The sequence below is a fragment of the Temnothorax nylanderi genome, unplaced genomic scaffold (assembly GCF_030848795.1).
Source record: "Temnothorax nylanderi isolate EJ_2023f unplaced genomic scaffold, tnyl_v1.0 TNYL_tig0175_pilon, whole genome shotgun sequence".
Taxonomy (NCBI): domain Eukaryota; kingdom Metazoa; phylum Arthropoda; class Insecta; order Hymenoptera; family Formicidae; genus Temnothorax; species Temnothorax nylanderi.
Genome location: NW_027249237.1, coordinates 89430 through 113722, shown reverse-complemented (window position 1 = coordinate 113722; position 24293 = coordinate 89430). Strand labels below are relative to the sequence as shown.

Genomic DNA, 24293 nt, shown 5'->3' with positions numbered 1-24293 from the left:
CGTTTATATTAACATACACTTTACGTTAATTTGTGTACGACGGCTTTAATTTGCACTGAGTACGCACCATGAGTCAAACTCCATATAGACACGGTATTAACACTAACAAATTATAAAACAAAGCAGAAAGAATCGTATACCTATGCTTTGCAAGATAATGTGATTATGTAACATTCACATTAACACTTTTGGCACTGTTTGCCATCAGGAATTAACTGTCGTGGATACTGATTGTGAGAGTGTCACGTTTCATTATTTTTCATCCAACCTCTTCATAATAAACGATAAATAAAACGTAGTAAGACGAGCAACGTCGAGCTGGCGTGATCTCTCATCACTCTTGTACACAATTTGCAATTTTAATGTCTGGTCAGGGATCCCTATGTCGCGCACGGCGGAGGTAACTTCAGTGTGTAAGGATACGTAACTCGATAGGATAATAACGCGCGACTGATGCAGTCATGCAAATCAGCATTCAAAAGACACCGGATCCCACGCTACAAATCTTGTGTCGATTGGACAGCACGCGCAGGCCTCCTTGTGCTGTCTCGATTACTAACGAAATAATAATGTAATAATGCTAAATAGATTACGTTGATGTAACGGTTGTATGATACATAAATATATTACATAAATAATAAGGTGGAAAATAAATGTATAAGTGCAAATTTTTCTAAATTATATTAAAATTTAGAAAATCTATCTTTCGTTAAAAAGTAATAATTATTACAGTGATCAAAAAAGTGTCAAGTAATAATAATTAGTTAATTATTAATATTAATTACAGTTTACATTTACATAATGACGTAAAAATGTTCAAAAAAACTGCTAAAAATATTGCGAATTGTATGAATTAAATATATGAGTAGTACCTTTGTGTATGAAAAATTTGTGTAATATTTTTAAGGCTCTCTTTTGTCATCTGACACATATTTAACATTTCAAAGGTATGGTAATGTGTATTCGGCGGATTAAATTTCAAATTCTACGAAATCACTTAACACCGTGCTCACATGAGTCTCACGTATCGCTCGTGCCACCGCAACCGCAGTAGATTGAACACGCTTTGCATGCGCAAACTTTTTTCCCCTATTGCGTGCACGATTATAATTATCAGGATAAACACCCTGTAAACAAAGGCACTTCATTAAGATAATAACGATGCTGGAAACGTCCCGTGAAATGAGAGCTGTCCGATCGTGTGGCGTCTTCCGTCCCCCGGCTAAATTTCTACACGCGTACGCACGTGACGCGACTGTCATTATCAGTTATCGCTTTAAGAACTGTAATTACATTAAAATATATGCGGTCTCTCGTTAAGCCGCCGACGGGATATATTAACGGTTCGAAAATACGGGAGCGTATTCATCATCAGGTTGTATCGTTCCTCGGTCAATTCGTCGCATATGCCCTCCGTGTTTACGAGAAGGCTTATATAATATTTGAACACGTGACTCGCGACGGGAACCTCCCCCCCAACAAAAGTCACTGTAGACAGCCATGGTTAAGCGATCACGGTATATTTGTTTGTTTTTTTTCATCTGGCGCGGCACATGGGTATGCATATAAGCATATATACACGTTCATATTCGATGGCTCGCCATAGCGTCCATTTTCTCGCGTATGACGATCTCACCACTGCATGGGGATCGAGCTATACCGAGCTCCGATACTGTTACGCCGCTACTCGTAAAGCAGTCGCTATTATTCCTATACGTATGACGGTAGTGCTATATGTTGACATTCCATTGCTGAAGTTACGACTGGCATCGCTGTATCCGGAATTTTTCCAAATTCCATCTTTATACCTGATACCGTTCACCGAAGTCTTTGTTATCGCAACTTCGGCATTTCAAACACGTTCTCGATATTTCTAGTATAATCTTGTCAGTTTCATACTTAACAAAGACATATGGAATGCTTCTGCAATTCATTATTTGCAATTAGTTACTAATTATTGAATAAATATAAATATCCAAGTAATTATATGCGGTTGAAGGAATGCGATAACCGTAATCTTGAGACATTAAACCGAATAAAGTTCACAGGAATAATTAAATAATGTTGAAATGTGTAATTGGAATGAACGTTAGTTCGAAACTTTAAAAAGATATTTATATTAATTAGAATAAAAAAATGCAAACTCGCGTCTTGAGGTAAGAACGACGTAATTCCATAATCTTTCTTGAGTAGTACACTTGATCAAATTTCAGTTTATAGTATTCGGTTTACAAACGTAGGGAAGCATAGCACCAATTGCAAACGGGAGCGAACGCGTGATATCAGGAAGGAACAACGATTCGCAATATTTGATTTGAACATATGGCTGGAAATATTGATAACGCCCGCGATAAAGCGTCGTCCAACAAGAACTGCGATTGGTGCAACACGCGATACGAATGCAATAACCGTTGCAGATAATCGAATTGCGCGCAGTTATGTTATCGCCAGGTATACTACAACATTATTCCGGTAAAGTGCAATGTAAATCGTTACACGCAGTGTACACATGTGACGATGTGCGTTTTAAATTATCACCGTAATTACGAAAAATTTAAGGAACGGGTATAAGTACATGATATTAAATTAATCATTCTCCCGAAGCGAGAAACGAGAGAAACTTTATTGTCGTGGCGCATTCCATCTTAATTTATGAAATACAATTAATAAAGCACTAAGAAAGTAGTGAAGTTCTATGATGAAATGAAATTCCAAGATACGTTTATTTAACAACGCCAATAGTAAATAAAATAAATTAAATCTTTGTTTTTTTTTTAAATTAAGCAACGACATATTAGATATCGTATTCTAACGTCTGGAAAATCTCACTATAAAGTCTTACATATAAACTTTCGTATCCTAGTAGTACTTATACAGATTTTATATTTAATACACATATACATATTATAATATACATTTTCTGGTTTTGATAGTGAAAGATTTTACTTATCATTATTTAAATTACAAAATAACTATTTTTGTGTCAATAATTTCTTATAGCTTACCAGTTGACATAAATATTTTACAAATAAAGACTTAGATAAAAAATACCTTGGATCTTTAGATATCTTTAAAATATCTCGTAGTATTATTTATTTTTATGCTGTCTTATCGCACGATTAGAAATCAAACGTTCTACGGGAAAGGCAACTAAAATAAATCATCGTGACCGATACATATTTCAGTGACAACAAGTTGAAAAGCATTGCGTCTGTGATTAAGCCAACTCCATCGTTATCTTGGCGACACGTTTTATCACGATTAAATATTGATGTGCATCTCGAACGTCGTCGAAGGAACGCTGAACATTTATCATTTCTCTATAATTTTATCACGCTCGTAAAAACCATAGCTGGAGAGTTTCCCATATCGTTGCATTCCTCCACATGTAATCTAATTTTATTCCGTGTCGGAGAACGCATATTCATGATAGACATTTTCTCGCGTACGTCCGTAATGCATTCACGATAGACCATCGTTCATGGGCGACTATACATGGATATCGTGAAAGAAAACAAAAAAAACTTCTATAATATTATTTTTCTTTTTCAACATTCTCCCCTAACTGTAATACACTTGTTACATCTGGCAATAAGTTTGTTTAAAACATCAAAAAAGTAATTTTTATCTCTCGAAATGCACAGAAATTACCGATTTGACTTCTTCATCGCCACCAATTTCTTTTTCTTGAAGATCTTTCATATTTGGAAAAAGAAAATAGTCACTGGATCAAATCTGGACTGGACGGTGGGTGATATAACAATTCGAAGCTACATTGTTTGGAGAAATTTGATAACGGTACTCGATTAGTGGTGGTAGTCGACGTGCAAAGTGTCTTCGTCGGATACCTATATATATATTTCGCACTGAACTGATCAGATTTTGATGGTTTCTCGTATTTATAAGTACAATAAGTTACACTTTAATATCCGCTTACATTAGCCTCTCTCTAACCCCGCCATTCCGCGAATATATTGACCCACCCTCGTATTTGCTCCTATAAATTTTTAAATAGAAAATTGGATTTTTAAACGTATTGTTAGTTTAGTTTCTACTTTAGTGACGGTTTTATTATATTCTCTTCAAAGTAAATTAAGATAATTATTGAACTAGAAATTTAGTTGCGAACAAGTTCCTAAGAAGAATTCTGATGACGCCTATGGTCAGCTTCTGCAATTCGCTTCATCTTCCTATACGAGATAGCGCGTGCGAGATATTCGTTTCATGAACTGCAACGATGATGAAGTCGCTTGCAGACCAACCGTGCGGATAGACTCGCGAGGGAAAACGACGAGGGAAAGAAACATTGCAAGAGTGATGGAGAGGATGTATGTTCGCGTAATCGCGTGTATATGGCCGCGCACGAGCGTATATATCGGGTGATCTAAGATCCATAGCGAAACATTCCTCTATAGCAAAGACAGCGAACGATATAGCGATGAATGTTTTAAAATACATCTTATTAAATAATTAAATTAAATTATTCTTTTTTATATTGCTATGATTAATAAATAATGCACAAATATTCATCAATTCAGGAAAACACATTTTAACATTTTGAGACAATTTTTTCGCAATAAAAATTTTATGGTAGTGATTTGATAGCATTATCTTGTATTTTTTGTAAATATTACTAAAAGTTTTTCATAAACTTTATTTAACAAATACTTCTAGGTATTTTAGTATTATTTAAAAGATAATTACGTGATGATTCAATTTATTATCATTTCTTTATTATCATATCGTATCGAAAATAGCATTAACTTTTAGGATTAATGTTGGTGTTTTGCAGATTTTTTTTATTTAGTAATACTAATAATATTACTTTATTGTATTTTTCAAAAAATAAGAAGGAAATCAGAATAATGAAAAATTTTTATAGCGTATATGAAATCGTCTGAGTATCTTATACAGTATCAGGTAACAGGTAACAGATAAAAAAAACTAATGTACATATGTGCATTATTTAAGGCATACCATCGCATCGGCTTGATCACCCTGTACGTACGACGTGCTTTATCCGGTGGATAGGTATACGGCAAGCAACCGGCGATAAGGCGCGGCTAAACCCGCCCAATCAGCTATGTTTCACGGTACTCGCGACATTACCACTTTATATCGCCTATCGTTCTCCATATATATTTGCCCGTTCCACGTGCGTGCATGCCGTCGCCGCTTATATATTCGTGCACACGACATATCTCCGCGGTCGTGTGGGTGCGCACACTTTCGCCTGGGATACGTGCACGGGTGTGTAAAACGTAAACACCGGGGGGACCGATATCGACACGGCACGGCGCGCGGCGTGCCCCTGCTTTATGGTATCGCTGATTCCGTTTCGAGAGGTCGATCTTTACGAGTCGCTCTGTCAGGAATTTTATCCTCGCCGTGGTGTCCCGCAAGGATTATTATTGTCGGCGAACGCGATCGCCGATCGTATTGTTACATGATGGATCTCCCCGCGACGATAGTTGCGAGCATACGAGAAAATAATACGATCTATATAAATTGGATGCGGCAGTCGGTGAAGCGGTCAAGTTTCATACATGCACCATACCGAACTCACTACGTAGACATAGTTTTCATAATATAATTCCATACGTAGTATAAATATTGGCGTATCATTCTTTCCAAAATTTAATAATTTGTTACTCACATTAGTTTATATCGAATTTATATTAGTTTATATCGTAAGATATAATTATGACGAGAGGAACGCTGTTAATGATACACTTCTATTAAACGTGCTTTATTCAATTGTCACAATTTTATAAAAGTAGAGGGAGTTAATCACATTGGGTGCGGCTCACATGCAACAGCTCAAATTATCAAATTAACAACCAGTGAGGCAATAAATAACCACGCAGCCGTATAAAGGGCATAGCATGACTCTTAGACGTTCCTATTTCACTAAATTTCCCTCGCAATTGCGAGCGATAAATCTTATTTAGCGCTCTCGTTTGACACGTTGGCTAATATATATCGCTTAAACGTTTGTCAATTTCATTAAAGTAACCCCTTCGAACTTCCGTCCCTTTTCCCGTCTCCACTACCCTATTAACGGTTGATCGTGAGAGATACGTTGGTGGTAACCGGTATGTCGAAATCCCGCGCTCGGTGAGAATGAGTGCCACATGTGGCAGAGAGACAATTGTAAAATGGCGAGTATTGCCTAATCCGACGCGTTCCCGATTGTATGCCGATTGCACGCCTATGTAACGGCAACAGAACCGAGACCCGAGTGTAGGCGATCTCGGCTAGACACCGCTCGGCTATAGGCACCTCTCGCGTTGAGTCAGCGATTCCTGACATAATAGCGATCCTCGTCGTCGCGCGGCGAGTGTCTCCTACCGTGTCCGTCGATTAGCACCCGTTAGGCCGCTGTAACGCGGTAGCAATGACAGGGTTCACGTGGCCGTGACATAACATAGGAAATACGACGTGCATGCATCAACTAAAACTGGCACAAAGCCAGGTCATGACTGTTGTGAGTCTGAATTCTAAAGTTCAGAATCGAGACTGCTGCTTATCCTCGAAGTTGCTCAAAGCTAATTGCTCATTGCTAAGAGCTACCTAGTATCGAATCAATTTGGAATCAGACAAAAATCAGAATGATTGCGATAGATTATGGCCAATTACTAAAAGAAATCTCCGTCTGTACTTTATCAAAGAATCTAACTTTTCGAACAATTAGATGTTGAAGAATAACATAATAAGTATTTATTCTTAATATTCTCTATATTTTCTTTAAAAAATGTTTGATTTGCTAGAATCAGACTAATTGTTGCTTAAAGAAAAAAGTTTTAATATTTGGATCCTTCACATCTACAAATACTACGCGTATTCAACAAACGACTCATAATGACCGATAGGGTACTAATAGGCGTTGTTATTTGACATGCTGTGCACGAAGGTATCACGGGAACTTTATGGATATGATCGCTGTTCGCCCTGTAGCTACTCATGTAGGTACAGGTTGACTCTAAATTTATATGATACTATTAAGCATTGATCGTTTGAGCCATCGTTTCATCGAGCGTTCGACAATTAAATTTATTATCGTAATTTTATAGTTTTTATAATATTTTCTTCACAGATTTATTAGTATACATGTATTAATATGAATAACACATCATTGTTATACACTGTGTCGACATTATTTGAAAATGATGTTAATAATTTCTAAAAGAAAATTTCAAAAATAATAACATAAACATATACATATTTAATATTAATCATGGAAAATCTTTCTCCATCTTGCCGAAACAAGCAATTAACAGCGTTGCATCTTCTGAACACTTTAACTGTTAACAATCGGACATGGAATTCTTCGATCTCGTACGATAGGATGGCAAAGAACGCGCCTTCGTGTTTCGCCTAATGCGCGATGCAGTAAGCCGCACGAGCACGCGAGTTACTGCTGATTAGAAATGCATTCGCTCAACTGGTTCCTCGGCGCGGCGCGGCGCGGCGGTTCGCCGGCATGCACAATACCGAGTGCAACAACGATCGTGAATGCCGGAGCCAAGTTGGCGGACCATCCGCGGCATTCGTGCAATTCGCGGCGTGGGAATGCAATCGAGAGTTAGAAATGCCGATGTACCGCGACGATATCGACGTTCGTTGCAACCCGGTAATCCACACTGGTGGTTCTTCCAGATGTAAAGGTCAACTGAACGATGTATGGCATTTAGTCAAACGGTCCGGTGAATCTTCCTTTAAAAATGCCACTGTGAGAACAGTACGCGGCTCGTAGCAAAATTACTTGTTACTATACAATTATTTGTTCGGTTTAAAATAATGTGAACAAGGTTAACTCTTTTAGCTTCAGACATAATTTTTCGGATGCAAACAATTCTCTTTTAAATAAATTTTTTATTTGCTTGAGTTTAGTTACGTATTTTAATTTAAAACAAATAAATTACACTAAAAAGTTAATTGAAAATCTCTCGAGAAACGCACACTCCTTGGAATACCGGTCGAATTTTGACCGTGCTGTATCCTGAGACCAATGCGCCAAGATAATCTACGAGGTTCGACTTCTCGGTATTCTCGCACCTCCGACCGCCCGAAAAGAACCCCGCGGTGCCTTAAAAGAGAAGGAGGCGGAGAAGAAGGGCCTTGTGCAGGGTTCCCGCGCGATTTATCCGCGCTCTCTTTACGAAATTCTCAGGGATAAGAGCTACGAGGTACCAAGGTACGAGGTACCGCACGCGCAGACGGGTGAAACGTAATGATGCAGCCAATCTGCGAATGCATACGTGCATGCGTGCGAGATCGTGCATACGTGCGTGCGTGCGTGCGTGCATGCGTGCGTGCACGGCGGAGAACCATACGCACCGCGGGCGCAGATAAGGACAGAAACGGCGGCAATTACCGTAGCGGACCGATGGCACGAGAGAGACGGCCATATTCATCATCCGAGGTCATTTGAATACCGCGGTGCCGAGAGGAGAACGTGACAAGACGATAAGAGAGGACGGACGGGAGAAAGGAGTGAAGGAGGTGGGAGAAAAGATCGTAGGCTTCGACGAGTAGGAAGACACGAGAAAGAGTGATGTGGAGGGAGAAGGAAGATTCCTTCGTCCAGCACGAAGCTAACACTGAAGGAAGAGAGAGAGAGAGAGAGAGAGGGAGAGAGGCGACGCATCGGTCCGGCGGGGGCGAAGGAGCGAGGGATGAGGGGAGGAGAAACCGGTTACAGAAGAAGTAAACACGCGACGGTGATGTTACCCTCCGTTCCTCTCTTCGTCACTCACTACAAAGTGCCGAGAGTCTTCGAGGATCTGGAGTGTGACGTTCCTGAAAAGTCAGCTGCTGCACCGAGGAAGAACATGGCGAACGCGACACGGCACGCGCGATCTAAGCTCCTTTCGGATAAATACGCGTCGCAGGGTTGTTCACCTGTCTCGATATTCGACGTACTGAGCCGAATGTTCAAGAAAAAGGATGATATTAGAGGCAGAAACCAATTTAATGATAGATTAAGGTTCATAAATTTTTCTTTTTCACGAATAACTGTTTGAAGAATCAATCACTGTTTGTTTATTGCCTGGAATAATTATTTATTTAATATATAAATTATCACTTGATTTTTACTCGAATTATTATTCAATTTATTATGTAAAAATTAAGCGTAAGATATATTTAAATTGCTTTCCACAAAGAATAACAAAAGTAATCAAAATTTATTGTCAAGTCGTCCTAAAAAAATGGAAATTTTAAATGTTTATTTATAATCGTGAAATATCTTAATTTACCGTGAACTTTCTTCAAGTCTAGCACGTTCCGCGCCTGCGAATAATTGATTTGTGAAAAAGAACCGCCATGAAATCATGATTCTATTGGTAGTTAATTGCCAACTTATCGACAGCACCGAATCAAAAGTTAAGGTTTCTCGGTTGAGCGAGATAAATCTGCTGACATATTGATGATCGCATCACGATTCTTGCCAGCGCTAATACCCAAAAAATTACGAAGCCTGATTCGTTCTTTCGATGTAGTCGTCGATTGAAAGTAGCTTCCTTACTGATTTTAAAACCGCGCGGGCTTCGAGCAGCAAAAAGCAGCTCCCCATGATGCCGTGTCGTATGTCCGAGCATGTGTCAAGAAATTGGCTTGATATCGCAAAAAAGATCGATAGTGAGAAAGCGGTTTCGCGAACCGTTTTTGAGGAAGCTAACGTTAAAAATAACTGTTTAAATTTTTTTACTCTCTCTGAGATACATTAGCGCTGACAACTTTTAATTCTATGTATATAACTTTAAAAACTTATTAGTTTTTTTCTAATATTAATTGATAAAATTTTACGGAAAATAAGCATTAATATTATTGAAGAGAAAAGATAGTAGTAATCATACAATTTACATTTTCTTATATCAATTTTTCAACTGCAATATTAACACGTTTTGAATCGCGTGCTACCACCACTGATGGCCCACACTGAACTTTTCACTCAAACCGTCTAATATTTTGAGTACAGATAGTTTTTACACTTCTTCAACTAAGTGTCATGGATAGAAAATTTAATCAAAAGCATCTTTTTAACACGTTTTGTTTTTTGCCATTGATGGTACACGCAACTTGACCGGACAGTCGCGCAAATACCGAAACGTGTTAAAAAGATGCTTTTGGCTAAATTTTCTATCCATGACGCTTAGTTGAAGAAGTCACTATCAAGTAGCTAGGGCGAATGCACATATCATCCACAGATTTCATTAGCGTTTCTATAGACGTTATTGATGCCAAGTTTTATTAGTTGGAAAGCGGCTTCAGATTGGGGACTTACATTAATGTGAATACGTTCTGAAATATATCACTATTGATTTAGTGTCGTAGATGATTAATAGTCATAGAATCTCTCGACGAAACAACCGGAATAATTTGAAGAGGAATACAAGATGCACTATCTCGAAAGGCTTATTCAAGTTGCAGCAATTCCGCGCAATGATATTGCCGAAGTTTCTCGCGCGGAATGTCAATTTTCTCAAGTGAAAAATATGCGTTATTCGTAGCAGTCCAGCGTAAAAGGCAGCCACGTTCTTAATCGTACTTTATCGTGTTGATATTCGTACTAATGAGCGCGTTTAATGCCAATTAAGCGTTCATCGATCCAAGCTTGCCGTCGCGTCGATTTATTAGGTGCAATATCGCGATCACGATACGGAAATGCCACTCGATCTCTTCTATAGAGTCTCTTAACAAATATTGGATATAAAGAAACCGCAATATTTATTAGGAGTTTTATCCAGCTCGATCCAGATAATGGTCGGAGGGACGTCCTACTCGATGCTTTCGTAAGGGTGTCTTCCAGATGTTTTCGTCCTTCTATCGGCATACTTTAGAAAGAGGCGCCGTGTTTACTGTTTCGGTTCCTTTTCACAAATATTGATCATTTGTAGGATGTGTTGTGGCAGAGAGGACGACCAGAAAGATCCCACTAACTTAAATTCCATGTTATTAACTATTGCACCGACTATCTATTAGAGGACATATCATTTTTCTTATTTTCTTTCCTTCTCGTTTCTTTTTTGTTTGCAAGAAAATCGTTGGATATGTATTAATTTTTAAAACTATCTTTTTTGTAGATATAAGTTATATTCAAATGCAAAATTAAATGATAATAATTTACATTGTATTAAAATTTTAATTTATAATAATTATCCTAAGATGGTTTTACAATTTTCAAAGATTCTTTTAATTTGAGAACAATTAAAACTCGTAAGTTAACACAAATATTGATTACGTATTTCTCTGCGATAAGAGTCGTATCTCGATAGCCAGAGAGCCCTTCTTACGATAATGGAAATTTTCTCGATGATGCGGCATCTTGTTGACACGATTTCGTGTCAACAAGATGCCGCATATCGAGAAATCTTGCATTTTCGTCACGACTTTCAGTCGTATTTGCATGTAATGCAAATCCCACATAGCGATCAATATTTGTTGCCGGCGACAATACACTAGAGACAATTGGTGTTTGTAGTTGAGGAAAAAGAAGTTGGGTGACAGAAAGCAATAGAAGCGGTGAAGGCCAACGCAAATGTATAAGCGTAGCATAAGACCGCTAAACCAATGAGCATCCAGCATAAAGTCGCCCTATTAATTTACATAAGATGCTCATTGGTTTAGCGGTCTTATGCTATGCATATGCAGCCTATGCAATTTTGTGTGCAGGGCCCTTAAAAGGAGATAGGGTCGGAAAAAGACGGGAAAAAAATAGAATAATGCACCACGTTATCCTCACCACGCATCTTTTGCGCAAACCTGTAGTACCTGACTCGATGTATTTGATCGGAGGCCTGTAGCTTATGGATGTAAACGAGAGATTATCTTGGGAATCTCACGTAGAGAAATGGCCTGGCATATTTCTCTTTTTTTCTGTCTTGACACACAAATCCTAATATTAAATAATAAGTTTACCCAGGATTATTATTAATCAATTCTCAGAGACGGATCCCTCAAAGAATTTCGACCCAACAAATTCTTTAAAAATATTTTTCTATCTTCTAAATACTTCAATCTCTTTACCGTCTTGTGACCGAGTAGAATAGTATCAAAACATAATAATATACAAACATGCGTACATGCACTAGCAAAATTTTCTGAAACGCAAAAAACTAGAATTTTAATTGATAAGAGATAATTCTGGTTTGATTCATTGAAATACTTACTGAAATATTCTATGTATAAGACTTTTTCTTATACGTATATCTTTATGTAACGACAATTGATTTATTGTTTTGAAAAAATTAAGCTTGTACTTAATATAATTTAATTACTTGTTAATGAGATATCAAAACATGCAGAAAGTGATATCTATATACCTACATATATTAGTGATTTCAAATGAATAGATTTAGCATTTAGAACTTGCCGTCAATGCATTATATACACATTACATTAAAAATATATGTTAATCGTATATAAAAATATTAAAAATATATCTGAAAGAAATAATAATATGCATATTGTACTCTAAAAACTTTTAGTTCAAGTTTCTCTGATATTTGGTGATTCTACAAAAAGGAGGAGAGGAACATTTTATACCGGAGCAGAATTAGAAAATTGCATTCCATGCCTTTGCAGCAACTGCATTTCTATTTATTATCGCATTAGTGTTTAACCTTGATGCAATAAGACGTTGCTCCATAAATTCCTTACTGTTTGTCTGGTCTGAAAGAGCGATATGATATGAACCCAGGTTCTAAACTCGATGCGAGAAAACTTTTTTGAGCCCTGAGGTAGCGGCGCCATTGCTCTCTGAACCGGTATTCTCTTCTGGGCAGTATTTTAGTCGCTCTATGCCCATGATGTACCCCAACGCCTAAGTCCCATGGGGGGGGGGGAGTTACCTGCATCAACGACGAGAGAGCCGCGGTGCCAGATGCCTTGAGGGCACTTTTGCCACTCTTCGTGTTCTCGTGCCACGCTCTCGTGATTCAACAATGGATCAGCATGAGAGATATCGCAGACTGGGTCCATAAGGACGCGGATATAAGCTCTATCTGCCGTTCTCTTGAAACAAAGCACCCAATCGATGCGCTCTTCGATCCGTCTCGTCGCGCTTAAAAATATAAAATTTTGCAAGCTATTTGTTAATATTATAATATTCACAATATAATATTATAGAGTTAAAAGTGAATTATTATATTATTAAACGCAGATATCTTTGATCATACTTTTTTTCTTTCACAAATTTTTATGAAAAGTTGCCATATGTATTTTATTAATAAAGTTATATTTTAGCAAACAGGTATAAAATAATTTTTTTAAATTATTTAAACTTAATTAAAGAACATGATCTTTTATTAATTTACTTGAAGTTTAATTTACTAAAAAAATTATTATTAAACTATATTGCATATTGAATTTTTTGTATAAACTTATTAACTTTATTAATAAAAGAGAAATTTATTTCAGAACATTGAGAAAAGATTTTAGTTTAAATTCATCCATTTTAATAAAAAATTTTTATATTTTTACTCAAAAGTTAGTAGTACTTTTATTTGATTGAGCATCTTACAGTTAAATAATTTCTATAAAATTGATTGGTACGTAAACTCAAGAAAGAAATTAGATGTGCAGTATTCATCGTTAAAGTATTGTAATGATTACAGCTTCTCAAGCTTTATGGATAACTTCTCAATTTTTTATTCGAAAATTTGATATGAAATGATGATTTGCTAATTCGCAATTTCTTTCAATCGTTACCATTCTTTAATATCCACGCAAAATTTCTCGCTGCTAAGTTAGGAATGCGGAAAATCTAACGTTCCTTTGCTGAGTTTAGTGAGTTTCACAAAATAAAACAGGCTACGAATAAGATTAATCCATAAATCGAAACACAAGATCTTTTCTGACAGATAGTAAAAATGTTTCTCTCTTTGGCGGCGAACCCCACATCATCAGGAGTAGATTTTTCCAATATATCATATATCCTCCCAGTAACGCCAAAAAAGCTAATGATATGTTCTAACTTTCGGCTTCTTTAGTTCTCAATTTTAAGCTATTGTTATTAGAATAGCCAGATCACTTTGTGCGAGAGCATGGTCACACAATTGATACTAAACGAGCCTAACGATAGTAAAACCACTTGAAGGGAACAGTGGCGATCGAGTTAATGCTGGCGCCATCACCAATCTTCTGTTATTAAAATTAATAATGGTAAACTTTTACAATGTTTACAAAGTTGAAAGTGTCTCTTTAACAAGTAAAATTTTGTCTTTATTTTTCATAAGTATTACAAAAACGTTGTAATGAAATTACTGTGAACGAAACTTATACATTTTTATAATATTCTCTTTTACAAATTATAATTTATATGAAAATATTTCATTCCTTTCGACCCTGCTTCTTTCACATTACATCACGTACGATCCTTATGGCATATGAAGCACGTATGTTTAATCAATCAGGTAAAACTTCAACAGAAATCCCGCGACGTTGTTAAACAGCAGGTAAAGTAATTCCTCGAAAGAGTCCCGTAAGAAAAGTATGCGTGGAAGCAAGAAATCTTCAGGTATAAACGAAAGGATGTATGATCACGAAGTGGGGAGCAAGACAAAATGACTTATGCCGAGGATGTGTGAAAGAGGAAAATAAGTAGCTAAATTTAGGTCCACGCATACTCGTAACCACCTGTTGACTCTTCGCCAATGAAGCTAGCACGTGTGTGATCGTCCTTGCTTCATTTTACTGTGTAATAAATCTTTATAGGAAAATAACATCAAGTATCAAGCATAGGGCATTAAACTTTTTAAATGTTATAGGTATGAACATACGTATCTTTCCAAAATCTCGATAAAATAATGTGAAAAATTGGGTTTAAAAATAAAACTATCTGTCAGAAAAGATCTTGTGTTTCGATTTATGGTTTACACAGAGAAACAAAATTGAAAATTGCATAATAAATATTTGATCATTTTCCTATTGATATGTTTTATGAAAAACAGAATTTTAAGTTATATTTTAATTTTAATTTATATTAATGTTTTTTTCGTGATGAAAAAGTATTGACAACGAAAAATGACAACAGCAAAACAACCAAAGAAAGATACGGCTTTTACGATAAAACCGTCTATAGAATTTTGGAATTCTATCCTGCTGATTATTTCGATATTTCATCGATCCTCACAGTAGGAGGTAAAGAGGATAACTATGATCCCCTAACGATGCTTTAACTGGCGATGCACCTTTAGAGGAAAAATTCGCTTTTCAGGTATCCAAATTTTGTACCATTGTTCCTGCGTTGCTACACGTATAGTCTAGACTGTGTGTTCGCGAGAATAGTTTTTCTGTGGTCTGTCGGTGCTAAATAATATCGCGGATAGTCAAACCACTTGAGGGACAATAGACGAGAATTGTGTCTCGTAGACAGAGGCGCCGAGAGCCGAGAGTGAGTCGAGAGATGGCTGCGACCGCCCCCATGGGCCCCATGTTACAAGCTATCGAAAGGGCATAGTCAGGCACCTGCTAGCTAAACATCAGTATCCCTTGCGAACCAAACTAAAATCTATAAGGAGATGTATTCCTATCATGACCAGGTTGCATAGATCAGGTTGACTTGAAATTAAATTCACACGATTATCGAGAGCGCGCATTATCTATTATATAAGAAACATAATGTTAAAAAAGTACAATAAAAGAATGTAGTAATATTATATTAGAAATTATTAGTTGAAATTACTTAATTACTTTGATTATAAGCATATATTTTCATTTTATTTGTTTATTCCAGTATAATGTATATTTCTTTATAGTAAAATGTAATAATGGGACATATGTCGTTCATAACATGTTAATAAAATATTAAGTAGATAATAATCAGGAAGATATTACATAACGAAATATAGTTATAAATATAGCACTAATTTCTTACTGTTACTTTCTATCAAGCGATATAATGCAAATATCTATAAAAGTCATTAATCTTGCTTTACATTACATTATTTTGCAACCTAAAGCATCACGCGAATCGTCTATCAAATATGTAATTTGTTGGACATAATTGTCAGCATTTCTTTAGGTAATTTATAAAAGGAATGGAGAAATATCGATAAATGCGTTGCACGTTTGCTCTTTCGTGGAATATCTCTTGACAAGAATGTATTTACGATAAAATAAGCGTGTATATCGTGAAAAGGGCAAATGGTCGTTGTACTCTTCGTGTTGCTGCAATTTTTGAGATGCAACGACGAGAGTTCCTTCCCCGAAGCAACTCCGCGGGAATGGATTCTTCTTGGAAACTGAACACGATGTATTTTCACGCCTGTCTAACATGGCGTTTACGTAACTCGATTACAGATTCTTACCAGTCCTCCTCTCGGGGTATCCGATTAGATACACACCGCAACTATGATATATACTACTTACGGATCATCATTTTTATCCTAATTATTACCTCAAACGTTTCGATATTACGTAAAGGCAACGAAAATAGCTATACATTATATTTCTTTTTCAAAATGAGGTACATTCTTCATTTCTGGCTGTATATATTATTAGAAATAGTGGTTAGTCAAAATAGCTTCTAGTGTGTTATTGTTTCATCTTATAAATTATTTATATAGGGACAATTAATAAAAAATATGTAAATTTCATTTATTATATGTGATGCCTTTATATTATATATACTGGCATTATATTTAAAGCTAATTACAATAATTAAAAGCGATATATACAAATAAATTATCCCTTGAAAAATATTTTGCAGTTTATAATTTTCACATGGATAATTTTACCAAATAATTTCTGATACCTGAGATTATAGATTCCATAATATTTCTGAAAAATGTAAAATGATTGAGGCGCGAAAACATCTTGTCATCTCTTATCCTCATTTTTTTTTATAAAAGCCTACTCGATTAATTTAATATTACTCGGAACACATTCGGAACCGCTCATCATCATCATCAAATTAAACACTTCCTTCGCCAGAACAGCATCTACACCCCCGACCTTTCCATCCCTGCGGCGTCTTCAGGTTCTCTCTTGTATTCTCTCCGCGAGCAGAACACATGCTTTTCTTTTTTCTGGTCCAGATGCATCACACGCAACCCCTCAGGTGTGTGGTGCTCCGATCGGGGCATCTTATATGCGGTATCGCACGAACGTACGAATGTATATTCTACACCTACTACTGCAAGTCAGGAGCTTTGGCGACTGGTGTGCGTGTGTACATGTGGTGTATACCTGCGTGTTGTACCTGGCTAGAAGAGCAAAGTAGGGGAAACGTTCTATGAGGTAAGACGAAGAGACGGAGGAGGTGCGAGAAGGAGGATGGTGGGAAGCTGGATGGAGGCGAAGGTGTGCGAGGCAGGGAAGTTAAGAGCTGTCTTCTGCTTTGCGGCGTTTTAGGAAGAGGGGGGGGCGGGGCGGCGCGGTGGGGCGAGAGGACCAAAGAAGCCCGACAGCGGCAAAGGAGAAGGTGCTCGGCCCTGCCATGCCGTGCCGCGCTGCGCCGATGATGATGACGACGGTGGTGGTAACGGTGATGGTGGTGGTAGTAGTAGAAGGTGGAAAGGGAGAGAGAAAGAGAGACGGAGAAGACGAAGCGCAGGAGAGGCGAAGAGAGAGTCCTGCTCAGCGTGGACCTGTGCGTCGTTGCATGGCCGACCTGGAGACTCGCTCTCCGCAAGGTGAGACGCGCGGACCAAAGAGGAGGTCTCGAAGGATCGACAGGAATTCTCGTGAAAGCTGACTCTTCCTCTTTCGCATGCTTACGATCGCGCGCGCCCGTGTTCTCCTTCGGCCACCTCTGTCATTCTTCACTATCTCGCGTTGACTCCGACTTGACTCTCTTCGTGTACCAATGAGTGAGTGATCCGCATCTTTTTATCGCGAGGGATCTCCGGACTTTCCACTAAGTGCTCTCGATACAGATCCGCCACTGAAGTGAGACCGAATCATCATTTATCGGTGAAAACATCGCATCTTATATCGAATCAAGTTAAACGCGTGTGCTCATCCTTAGATTCGCTTGGAGCTTTGAGTGAGACACCTTAAACAAGAATAAATCAAACTCTCAAACAAACTCGTCATTGGACATCTTCGTGGAAGCGACGTCAAGGCGGACGTAAAGTGCGGAGTCGACACGTTCGACCGTGATAACGTGTGCTAACGTTAGAGTGTAGCGTCTCTTATCAAGCGCATGAAACCGATCTCTCGTACGGCCACAATTTTATGTGCGCGTGTCCGTCAAGAGAAGTCTACTTGCATCATATCAAGACGCCTGACAACTACGTTCGGCGAACGATGTCAGTTGCTTCGTGCCATGTGATCGATCGAAATCGCCGTCATTAGGATATACGAATCGATGCATCTTTTGGAGCTATTTCGCGAAATCGCGCGAAATCGCTCTGCGCGGAAGGTGAACAGTGTGTGTTTCCTCGGTGGCGTTAAATTATAAATTCGAATGCCTGGTGCGCGTAAGTGTGTACACATCGCTAGCTCGGAAGACTCGTCGCGAAAGTAAACGTTGGAATTTCCTTTCGGAGTCTCTGCCAAGAACAGTCCACGTTCGTTTCGTCTTGGATTTATCTCACGGGCCGCATGAATGTTAAACTAAGGTGAGTGAGGTACGCTTCTATGAATTTGCGGAATCGCGCGGTGTCGATATCGTCTCCCATCTTTACGCGCCAAATTGCAACGAGTGTGGAGTGTTTACTTTCGTAATGTGATTTTGCTGCGGCGATGATCACAACATCGACTCGTATATGATACCATCTTTCACGCATGTCTGACGTGCTTCGACTGCAAATGATAAGATATTTAAACATGAAAATTTGTATTTTTGTTGTATATTCAACGCTAAACATAATCGTATTATTTTCGTAATATTTTTTTATCAAATGTTTTCTTCTTAAACAAATAAAATAGCAATTATATTTTTACATTTAAAAAATTGGGGGGCATTCATCATTCCTTTCTAAATTTAATAACGTACGAGAAGCACGCTAGTGAAATATCATGGAGTTACTCTACAATAGCCTTTTTCTCGCAAAAATACTTTATCAGATATTATTTTCAAATGTTACTTCGATTTTTTCTCGACAAATTCATTTGTTTGGTCTCGAAAATTTTTCTCACAACTTTGTGGATAAGCCAGGACTGTTTCTATTCCTTCTCAAGATATCGACATACTTTCCCTGGGTACATTCTTTTCTTTTGAGACAAATAATGGTTCTACAAATTAACCATTTTTAAGTGTCACGAATGAATAAGAGTTTCTTTTCAAAATCTCAGCTAGAGAGGAGGTTCGTAAAGATTTGATGAGAATAGCCTCTCGAGATTGAAGTGCCCATTTTCACGGAAATTTTCGGATTTTATTTTCTTTTAGTTTATCTTCTTTACTAAAATATATCACGCAGCGTTACTTGAACTGCATAAAGTGACATTCTTACAAAGTATGTGACATTAGGTCAGTGAGGCCATTAAGTTTAATGGTTATATCTTCTTAGAAAGTCATGTACCAATCATTTTATTAACATAAATCTATATGTTTATAATTATAAAATATTATTTTTCAAAAATATATTTGTTTATTTAATGCTAAACAAATAGATATTGTTATTATATGCCAAGTAATTTATACAGATCTGATAAGTACGTAAAGAGATAAAGTTTATATATTCCGTTTTTATATATTATGTGTCTTTCACAGTCCAAAGATGAGTTAATTGCAGTAAACTCCATTTTCATATATGTACAGAGTTACAAAAACTATTTTCAATCATCCGAGCTAGACTTTCGTTACACACATATAGTATACACTATAACTTCTAACATAAATAAGTTTCACACAAGTTAAATTTTTATTCATTTATTATGTATATTCTATATTATTTAGCACACATATGTAATTGAATAAATCTATTGCACGTATCGTGTGTTATTAAAATCAGATTAACAGTTAACTAGGTTTACTAATATTTCTCGTGTCGATGACATTTAATAAGATAGCTTTGTTGTCAACACAAGCTAACAATCATAAATCATCGGTATATTTCCAAAGCAAAAGTTCTTAGCTTATATAGAGTTTTTCAATGTTTTTCCTTGTGAACGATTAAATATTTAGTTTAAATATAAGAACTGGGAATTATTTAAATCTGTAAAATAAGATACTAAAAGAGCGTCAACTCTAATAATTTACGCTTGAATCTTTATAAAAATTAGCATTGAATCACTACACATATTTTATATAAAATATATTAATAAATAAACTATTAATGTATAACTTGTAGTAACATGGGAAATTTTCTATATGTGAAGATATTAAATTATTAACCTGTAGAGGACGGGAAGCCTATTTTTAGGCTCCACGGAAATCGCTTATTTTTCATAGTATAACATTTTAACATGTATATGGAAGTTATAAATAAATAAAAATAATAAATAAATAAATAAATAAAAAGTTATAAATGAATAAAAAGTCATGAAAAAACTTGCCGGTCCTCCAAGGATTAAACTGTTATTTTTATTATATAACTATATAATTTTTATTTATAATTATTATTATATAATAAGAATAACCACTTCGCATTTTACATTTATATTTTGACACCGTTGATTTTTGTAAAGATAGTTACCATTTCTCCTAATCTCTTCACTTGAGCCTGATTCTTGATAGATTATTATTCAGAAGAATTTCTTCTGAGAGCGACTCTAGTTAGGTTCTCAATCATATGCACCCATTTGTAGATACGCGACTGGGCTCTCTCTCTCTCTCTCTCTCTCTCTCTCTCTCTCTCTCTCTCTTTCTTCTTTCTCTCTCTCCGTCACTTTTGAAAATGAAAGTTCACGCGGGGCCTGCGAGCACGAGGAACATACGAGTCTGGAATTTCTTCCTCGGGGCCCCGCGGGACCTCCATGCCTAACGTTCGCAGGATCGTTAGTATCCGCTGGAGAGTTGAACGCTGGGGTAAGAAGCTGCGTTGGCGGCGGACGTCTGTTTGGAAAACATCGACTGGCGAGCATGTGACATCTGCTAGCGCGCACCATTAGGTGTCTTTCAAGTCTCTTCGTTGGCCTGCTTCTCTATCGCGAGAAACTTTTCTTTCTTTTTCCCAACACGCTTTCCAGCTGATCGACGTCAAAAGCCGGCTCGTCGAGTTGATTTGAGCAATGCATTTTCACGATCATTTCTCGACGAACCTTTGGAGAATTATACCTGAATCGTGAACATGTGAAAGTAGAGCAGAAGAAATGTTGTGTAGGCGAAAAGAATGCATAAGATAAATGTATAAAAATATTTTAATTGTATCAATGTGCATTAACTAATTTATTAATAGTATTTAAGCTATATAAAATTATAATGAATCTATATAACACTTTTTTTCTTATTTTATTCTCCTAAAGTTTAAAAATATTACAAATTATTTTGCATATTAGGTATACACATATTATTTGTTTTTAACTATCTCGACGTTAGATTTATCTAAGCCGCGAGGTCGGAACAACTTAATTTTATTATTGCAAATATATATATATATATTCTAGCCTAATTTAGATCAACATTTCTAATTTATCTATTAATGATGTTTGATTCTTAGTAATGCAATTAATGGCGCTCTGGTATTTCTAATCAACTTTCTTGTTTTGGCCGAGCAAAAGTATGCAAAGACATTCGCAGCAGTGTACGCAACGTTTATTATAACAATGACGTCTCCTAGTTTGCCATGCCGCGGCGTGGACGTACGCCACTTTTGGGATGTTGTCCTTATAGTTATGCGTACATATGTATGCGCTGGTTCAGCCCCGCGTTCCTGAGCGCGACTCACTCGAAAAATATATTCCAGTTCTTCTAGAGACGCGCCTACTTTAAAACAGAGAAAAGCATTAATTCTTATGAGAGGCGCCTGCCTATTTTGGAAGTACGAAAAGAGTGCCGTGAATGTCATTAGAATACTATTAATCTCATTAAAACGTACCCGAAAACTGCTGCGCATTGAGATCACTGCGATACGATTTCCCTCCTCAGGAAAAAGTTAGTTGAGATTAGCGATAACTTTGGCGTCACCAAAATTAATGCCGAAGACCTGACTGCGTCATTGATTATGCACTAAACACAATTCTGGACTCACAATGTAGTCAGTATTTGAATTTCAATACCGCTCAGGTCACTGACTTGGGTTGTCAATTCTCGAAAATAACTATATATATATTTTTTTTCTTTTTACTATTTGCGGAGTGTTTCAGATCTATTATTTATTTATTAAGGAACTAAAAATAATAATAATAACTTAAATATCCGAAACATTGATCTTTAAATTGAATGATGCAAATAAGTTATTATTTTATATATTTCACGCATATAATTTATAATGGTATTTAAATATTTTTATAATAATATTATCAATATAAACATATATATGCAAAGAAATATTTTTAATAAATTAAATTTATTGAAAAAGCAAGGTAGTATATTTGTACAATTGCTATAATTATTTTGAGAGAAGAAACCTGGCGCTCTCTAATCTTATTAATTAGTGTAATTATGATAATGTATTTATCGCGTTGCTCGCGCCGTGTTCGATACAAATTCATCGATTGGACACAAGTGCAAATAACTTATGTAAGATTTTCGTACGGTTCTTTCGTTCTTCTATCGTTTCTAATTATCGTCGCGTTGTAAGATGATAACTGTCGGCAACAATAAATGCCACTCACGAATTTCTCGAACGAAAACAATTCGCACCGGCGATTTGCGCAATGCATGACTCTCGACCGACTTCGATCTACCGATCTCGTGCAATTTGTCACTCCGACCGGTTCGAACAAATGTCAACCATAGGCATAAAATACTATCGTGCACGCGAACGCCGGCCAATCCAGTTTAAACACCGCGACTTATCTCGCAATGACACGTGACACACTCTGTAATGAGTATCGAAGTGCCTCCGGGCGATGCGATATAAATCTCATTTTATGTGTCGATTAATCTGAGGACTCGAATTGATTCGATAGAGATAAGCATAGTTATTATCTTAATATAAACTGATGTATTTCTGTTAATATTCATAAGAATTTCGATAGGCACAGTAAATACGAATTCAAAAATATGACTTTTCGGATACAGAAAATAGATCTCCGAAGTTTCTTTGTATTATTCTTAGATACGCATTTTATACAAAGTCGAGAGCGTGACTTTTGGAGCATCCCTGAATGTCCTTGCAGACGGTCAACCGTGAATTCTTTCTCCAGAAAAGTTCCATGAAGGTCCGCATGGATCTTTATAGCCCATCTTAGTTAGAGGGTATTGACGCCAGACGGTGTTTTTCTATTTCGTCTATCCCACCTGCTTCGATGTAGCTCGAGAAAAAGATCACTAGGAAACTACAGTAGACTAGGAAAAGAATATACACACCGACCGTCACGCGAATACACATTTCAAGCACATGCCCTGGATTAAAGTTCAGAATAGAACTCATTATAGAGATTTTATTTTATTATGCCGTCAGCCGCGATTTTGGCGATTATTTCTTAATCAAGAAATGATTTTCTTAAAATATATTGTAATTAATATATATTTTTATGCAATATTACTTCCGTATATACATAATTCTATGAAATCAATGATAAAACATTGCCTCTCCAAAAACATAGATTTCATAACTTACTTAATAAACATTCTTCTTAGATGGTGTATTATGAAATAGAAAGCGTAAATTACGGCTTAGGTTACATAAATGAATTAATATGCATCACGAATTTCTTTGTTTTAGCTTACAATAAAACAAGATTCTTTAATTTAAATTAACGCGATTTTACATAGAATTTGCAACATACCGCAACAATAATATATTCAACTAAAAATGCCTACGTAATTTTGTAGCTATTTGCCGAAAACCACAGATTTATATTTGCAGGTGTTGCTAATAACGCAATTTGTCGCGGTCTTTTTTCGATATAAAATCATTTATAAATGTCGCGCACACATACATCTCGCCGGACAAAGCGCTCGCTTCGCGCTCATTTTGCGGAAGGCAACAGAAAGAGCGCGAATAGCGCGATTGCCGTGCAAAGAACGCCCGTTTGTGAAAGGCGGCGTTAGCCAATATCGATAATCATCTGCCTATAATAGATGGCTCGTCCCGACTTGCAGCGTAGAGATCGTATAAGACGTTGAACTATTCAGCCGCGCGTTATACCGCAGCCACCAACAAAGAGGGGAGAGAACACAAGAGCATCATGATTCATAACTGCTTCGCTGTACCTGGTAAAAGTCTTGAGACGCGATGGCGTTTGATGGTAATTACAATCTCGATGCGCCTCCAGTATGCGCTGCTGTGTGG

The 24293-nt window shown here is 36.9% G+C and overlaps 1 protein-coding gene across 3 annotated transcripts in view; it reads left to right on the top strand.

Annotated features, from left to right (window-relative positions):
* Positions 1-24293, top strand: part of Egfr (epidermal growth factor receptor) — a 154039-nt gene that overhangs the window by 71140 nt on the left and 58606 nt on the right. The window contains exon 1 of one of the 3 annotated variants that reach the window (XM_071716069.1): positions 17599-18569. The exons of the other annotated variants lie outside the window; for them this stretch is intronic. The gene's annotated coding sequence lies outside the window, so the exon portion shown is untranslated. Of the gene's footprint in view, positions 1-17598; positions 18570-24293 lie in introns of those variants that run through there. 3 annotated transcript variants of the gene reach the window in all.